This window comes from Paramisgurnus dabryanus, chromosome 9 (genome assembly GCF_030506205.2).
Source record: "Paramisgurnus dabryanus chromosome 9, PD_genome_1.1, whole genome shotgun sequence".
Classification (NCBI taxonomy): Eukaryota; Metazoa; Chordata; class Actinopteri; order Cypriniformes; family Cobitidae; genus Paramisgurnus; species Paramisgurnus dabryanus.
The window spans coordinates 22913963-22920754 of record NC_133345.1 but is presented as its reverse complement, the minus strand read 5'-3'; positions in this window follow the sequence as shown (position 1 = coordinate 22920754).

Here is a 6792-nt window from a genome sequence, read left to right as displayed (position 1 = left end):
ATCAGTAAATATGTTCTCCTTCGGAATCAAACTTACAACATGTGCTTCTTATGCAGTGCTACCAACTACGCCACATGAACAGAGAGATGCATTAATTTTGTGCCATGAATTATGCATATGTCTACAGTTAAAACCTGAAAATTAACTTGTGCACACACACGCACGCATTTATTTGAATATTATTTTTCATCGTCTTGTATTATTTTTATTGAACAAATGATATCATCCATTATTGTCATTGTTTGTTTCAATTGCAGGGACAGTTGGTGCGTTGTCAACGTCTGGTTTTCCTGCTTTGTGAGTACAGTTTGATTCTCATGGTGTTGACTTTTTCTTGAGCTAATTATATTTTTTCTCACCCAACACAAACTTTTTTTACCTTGTTTTTTGTTTATTACTCCTGTGTTTTTCGTAGACAATGCTGGTTGGTCCTCATAATGTACAGCACATGATTTTCTTTTTAAGGACATTTCAGCACACGCATTCTTTGCATTTCTTTGCCATTTGTGATTTTGTACTCTAACAAACTCCTCTGGACTTCCACGTGTGATAATTGAGGTCCACTTTTGCTAATTGTATCCAGATGTTTGCCCTTAAGTGTCATTCCACCTAGAAAAAAGGTTAATGTCTTGTGTATATTTAGAACTGACGATTAGGTTGATGAACAAACCAAACCAGATTAGCACTAAAGCCACCTTTTTGTTCTTTCATGATTTTAACCAGCACAGTAACAAAGGAGGAAAAACTCTGTTTATAAAAATACCCGTGTACGTGTGGACTTGGCATAAAAGTGATATTTGATCTTATAGCCATTACTTTTTTGTTTTGATCAAACCATTCATAGTCTGTTTCTGGCTGCACACTGTGAGCTCATAATCCACAACCCCAAACACAGATCTGCTTTCATAAGCACCTCTATCTTTTACATATTCATCTGCTCTTTCTCATCCCCAGAGGGAGAAGCACAGTTGCTTTACAATGCCTGTGCATCTATATCAACAGTCAGAAAACCAAACACTGTTTTTATCTGCAAATTAAAGCATGTTTATTTAAGTATGCACAATGCAATTTAAAAGCAGGTAAACAGATTGCAAGTGTGTGAATATTTAAATGAAAAATATGTGTAAAGAAATTCAAAGTTAAAAATATTTTTTAAGCATTTAAGCAAAATAATTGTGGGCCACATTAAAAAGAAACAAAATGTTACATAGCAAGGTTGCTATACCTCATCTGCTAAGATGCCTGAAAGATGTCACTTACACATCTAAAGGTTTGTTAACCACAGCTGCCGGTGAAGTATGGAAACAGGAAATAAATTGATCAAGTAGAAAGAAAACACGACACTTTAATATATTTTGGAATAGCAGTTTACTCATCACAGTTATTTTTTTTAGTACTGCAAGTACAATGAATGTTTTCCTGTTAGTTTGTAATTTCAGTATCTAAACTTTGAGCAGTATAAATCTAAAACATATTGTCTTTTTGTAGTCATCCACAGGCTGCAATATTTCACTTTCACAAAGAACATTTATTGCAGATATTCTCAAGGTTAAGATGACAAAAAAATCTGTATGTACAGTGCACTATCATGAGCAGAGTAGCCGTACCCTGAATGCATTTATGAAAACAAATATCACTTAATTGGGTCATTCATATGGGTTGTTTCCAAAGGTGCTGGCAAGGGATGAGAGATGGTCCATGCACAACTGCCTCTTTATTGTGAAACTCTCTAATGGTTTTTGGCAATATCACCCTCCTCCCTTTATGTACCGACAATGGATTGCATTCAGCTCTTATAATAAAAACATCATAAATGTCCCTTCATCCCCCACCGTGAAAGTAAGATCATGTGGTCAAGAACATAAAGCGAAATTATGGCTGAAGATTTTATTAAGCTAATTTCAGTCGAGACTAAAAGGATAATAAATTGGTTTGGAGTAAGAAACCTTGTTGCACTTTAGTGCTGAGCTTTTTAGGCTAGCTCCGCCCCATTACCGCAGGTAATATCGTGTCCTTGTAGACCTGAAGATGTTGCCCCTTTCTTTTACTTGAATGCCTGTAGGATTTCCGCAGCCTAATCTCCCATGATTAGCCTTTGCCACTGGGTCCAGGTCATTAATCCCGTCCCCTACAGTGAGTGACAATAATCTCTGCTCACTGGGCAGGGGAGCCAACTCCATTTGTCACTCTGTCACCCAGTGGCTCTCACATGGGAGAGGACAAGGACCATTTATCTACAGAATGTGCTGAAGAAACTGCAGGGCCGGCAAATTAAAAAAGCCCATCCTTCTCTGGGATTCTACCATTTGTATAGTGCAAAATAAATAGTTTATTATTATTATTTAAAATAATTGTTAATAATAATTAATATTATTTGCACCAAGGGTGTTGCTTAATTGGAATGTTATTATAAATGACGTGTCAGCTACTAATATTGTAGCACTTGAACTCACCAAACCAAATTGCAAAATATGATTTACGAAAAAAGTTTCCTGAACATTCCCACCATCAAAAAAATTGCTTTTCCTTCTCATACCATTGGTTAAGCCAATGTTAGTGTGTTAGGCTGGTCTGGACGCTTTACAAATCTAACAATATTCAGTTTTTAGAGAAATCAACCTACAGTATACATTTTATACTTATGTGCAAATTAAAATTGTATGATCAAATTCATATATGTTTTTGTATAATCTGCTTTTGGCCAAAATATGCTGGGTTTAGGAGCAGTGTTAGGGGTGGGGTATCATATACAGTATTTTTTTAATATTCGTACATTTTTGTATGAATTAATACGAATTTGCAACCTTGTTGAATTCCTGAGAGATTAGGTAATTTTTTTTTTTTTTTGATTATTCAATTAACCTCAGATTACGTGTCATACAAAAAAAACAATCTTTGAAAGATTGATTGACTCAAGAGTTTGACTCTCTTTCTCTCTCTCTCTCTCTCTCTCTCTCTCTCTCTCTCTCTCTCTCTCTCTCTTTCTCTCTCTCTCTCCCACGTGCTACCTGAAGCCTCAGAGCCTCTGCAGACGTTCAGAGGAATAAATTTGTGTATTTTATAGCACGCTCCTCTGTGGTAAAGAATCCTCCAGAGGCCTCTTCCTCTTCTATCGTCTTGTCTCCTAAGTTTGCCTCACACCCTGTGGAGTCATTAGTTTCCTTGCAGTATTGAATCTTTAATCATCTGTGTTTGAGGGAGATAAAAGAGGGAATATTGCTCCTTAAAATTCCAGTTCAACCATCTCCACTTCGGCTGTTTCTTTGAAGTGCAGAATGTCTGAACAATATTTCCTGTTTCCTCCGAATTCAGCATGTGCAGGATTGAGACGTTACACAATAAGAGACGAGATTGGTGTGACCCCAAAGGTGAATGTGGTCTAGTATGGCCTTGCAGTTTTCCTCAATGCTCTGAACTGCCAAACTAAACCTTGTTCTGCTATTCTCCAGGCAACAGTCATCTATCTGTGGATGTGTGGATTGGCAGTCATTCTTTAAACGGACAGCTGGCAGCAATAGTTGAACTTATCTGCCTGGATACTGGATACAATGGCACCCTTTCCAGTTCACCCTCCTATCACCTTGGATGGTGAAAGCTGACCCAGAAATAGTCTTTATCATAATTAATGAAACACTGTAACAAATTTCTGTAGAAGTTACAGTATTACTGGCAGCTGTTTGCCAGTAATTTACTGTAGATTTAAATGTATGTTATTTAATTGCTTAAACTTTATTAAACTTTAACAAGTCTTTTGACTATTTTAAATGATACAAGCATATTGTCTAAACAGGCATGTCCGAATCCACTTCTAAATGACGGGAAAAATGGTTTGTGCACCAAGCACACAGTCCGTTGTTCCTATTCTCGTAATGGGTGTGTTTTGGGCACAATGTGCAATAAACCAATGAGAGTCTGAGCTCTCAATTCCTTTAAAAGCCAGTTGTGCTGGCACCATGCCCTATTTAGATGGCAGAATTTGTAAACTGTAAAATGGAGGAAGAAAACATTTCAGGACTTGGACAGCACCATGAGTGTTTTGGAAAGCATTAGGCTACTTAAAAAAGGTTCTCATCTCACTACATCCACGGGTACAAAGTCGTCATATACAATAAATAAGTGGGGTAGCATAAAAACATTTAAAAATAGATAAAATATTTGCATTTGCTTAAAGCAAAATATTCAAATACCTACCAGGCAGTGGCGGCTGGGGACTTCTTTTTTTGAGGGCGCACGATGCGAAGTTCGTCATAACATGTATGTAGCTTGTCATGTGTGTGGTTCGTAATTTCAAAATAGGTGTTCTGCGCTTTGAGAGATCGTGTGTGCATCACGTGTCATGCCAAAAAAGTGCCTGCTGCAGACGCTTCTAAAGGGTTCATGATAAAAGAGACGCTCGCGTTTGCCAGATACTTGCATAATCTCAAGCGTAATCAGAGTTTACTGTTAAGAAAGTGTCTAGCGTGTATTTTGGGATTGTCTCTTTTATAATAAACTGTTTTGATGCGTGTGCAGCAGGCACTTATTTTGACAAAACATGTAATGCACACAGCATCTCTCGACACGCAGGACACATATTTTGGAAAAGGGAACCACACACGTGACAATCCGAACATTTATTTTGAATTAGCGCATCCTTAGAAGAGCAGACACGAGGCGCCACTGCTACCAGGCCCCTTATTTATGTCCAAGAGACTAATTTTTTACAATTTAATCCTTTTATTTTTTATATTTAAGAAGGTTTGTGGGCTGCTGCGCATCCATGTGTGTGATAAACAAGCGCGCGGCAAGTCATGTTGTAGTCACAAAATTTTTTATTAATTTATCACAAAATTTTGTATTAATTTATTCGTGTCCATGGCACAAAATTCAGCATTTTTTCGTGCCTTGAGCACAAATGTAATTTTTGTGTCAGTTGCATGAATTTCTATAAATAGTTTTTCGTGTTGGTGGCACGACCTTCTTTTGTGTCATTTTACGTTTTCTCACAGTTTTTTCCTATTTTCTTACCATTGTCGTTGGGTTTGAGGTTAGAATCACTTTCTGTTACATTTTTAGACTTCCTAACTCCAACTCCAGGCAAGAATAGATTTAAAACCGAAAGAAAAACATGTAGAAACGAATACATAAAAGTACATCCTAACCCAAACCCCAAATCTAACCCCAAGCAACAATGATTTAAAAATAGGGAAAAATTAGAAAACAATATATAAAATGATACGAAAAAGAAAGTCGTGCCACGGACACAAAAAACTATTTTTATAGATTTGTGCTGAATGACACAAAATAGACATTTGTGCTCTGATTATAATACAAATTTCCGTGAGATCATGTTGCTGTAGGCGCATATTACTAACGCGCTCATTAAATAACACAAACAATATTGCACCATTGACTTTAGACCAGGTTTTAGTTGGTCAATGGCGTAGTCTATTTTAGTTGCTGCAAAATAGCAACGTGCCACAATGCACCTGAACACCTTGTTTTCAGACCAGAACTCACATGTGCGCAAAATTGGGCGCAAATGCATTTGCAATTTAACAACGTGGTGTTAAACGTGAAAATGATAATAACTTTAAACAAACTGTTGCCAATACATACATTTAAATCTACAGTAAGTTACTGGCAAACAGCTGCATATACAGCAAATTCTTTACAGTGTATTCATTGTGTTTATGTAGTTTTTCTCCCACTACAAACAATGGCCCTGTAAACATTTTTTTTTATTGTTCAAGGGTTATCTTAGTTTAGTAGTTGAATTAATGATTTAAATTTGGTTGGCTTATCAAACCATACCTGACAGAAAATGTTTTACCGTACCCCTACAGATATGCTCTATATTTTAAATACTTTCCTTTTTTTGTAATAACAGATGTCAGGAACACACAATAATAATGTGTGACCTCATTTAAGTTTGATCTTTCAGAACAATGGCACCACAACGGATGCATTCCCTATGCATTCCCATGGTACAGACAAGCCTGTCAGACCTGCTCAAAACGTCACACGCACACTTTCCAACAAAAACAAGACTCTACACAATAGGTTTGAGGGCAACAGTAACTGTAATAGGGAATTCTTACAGGAATAACCTGACGTTGTGCATTTCAGTATGACGTGATTCACAGTCTACACTTTTACTATAAATCAACATAGCAGAACATTAAAGACAAACTGGACCCTTTAGTCATCCTGTTCTAAAAACATTACACCAACTTTCAATAGTAAAAGCCATTTACTGTGCTCCTAGTGGTAGAGGATTGCTTTAGCACACATGCTAATAAAATAAATTATACTTTGTCATGCACTGTAAGTCGCTTTGGATAAAAGCATCAGCTAAATGCATAAAGGCAAATGAACATGTATTAACTCTCCCTGTTCATGCAAAGCATGCTGGGAACTAAATCCCCTTTCCAGTTTCAGCAATGCATATATAATGAAATAATGTACCTTGTGTTTTACACATTTAAATGAACTGCAAGCGATGTAATTATGTATAAAATTAACTTACTTTAAGTAAATTCATCAAATGAGAAAATCATCATTATTTATTATTTATATAACAACATACCTTGTTAGGATTATTATTGGGAAGGTCTGAAAATGGAGAAAAAGAAAATACAGTCATTGTGCAATAGAAAATATTGTATTATATGGCGATATTAACATGGACTTGGTTTTGTATGTTGAATCTGCATCATTATTAAATAAATAACTGGGATATTTGGCTCAATATGAAGCTTTTTATATTGTAGAGAGCCATGACAGCCGTGATATTTTAGGTTGTAGTTATTG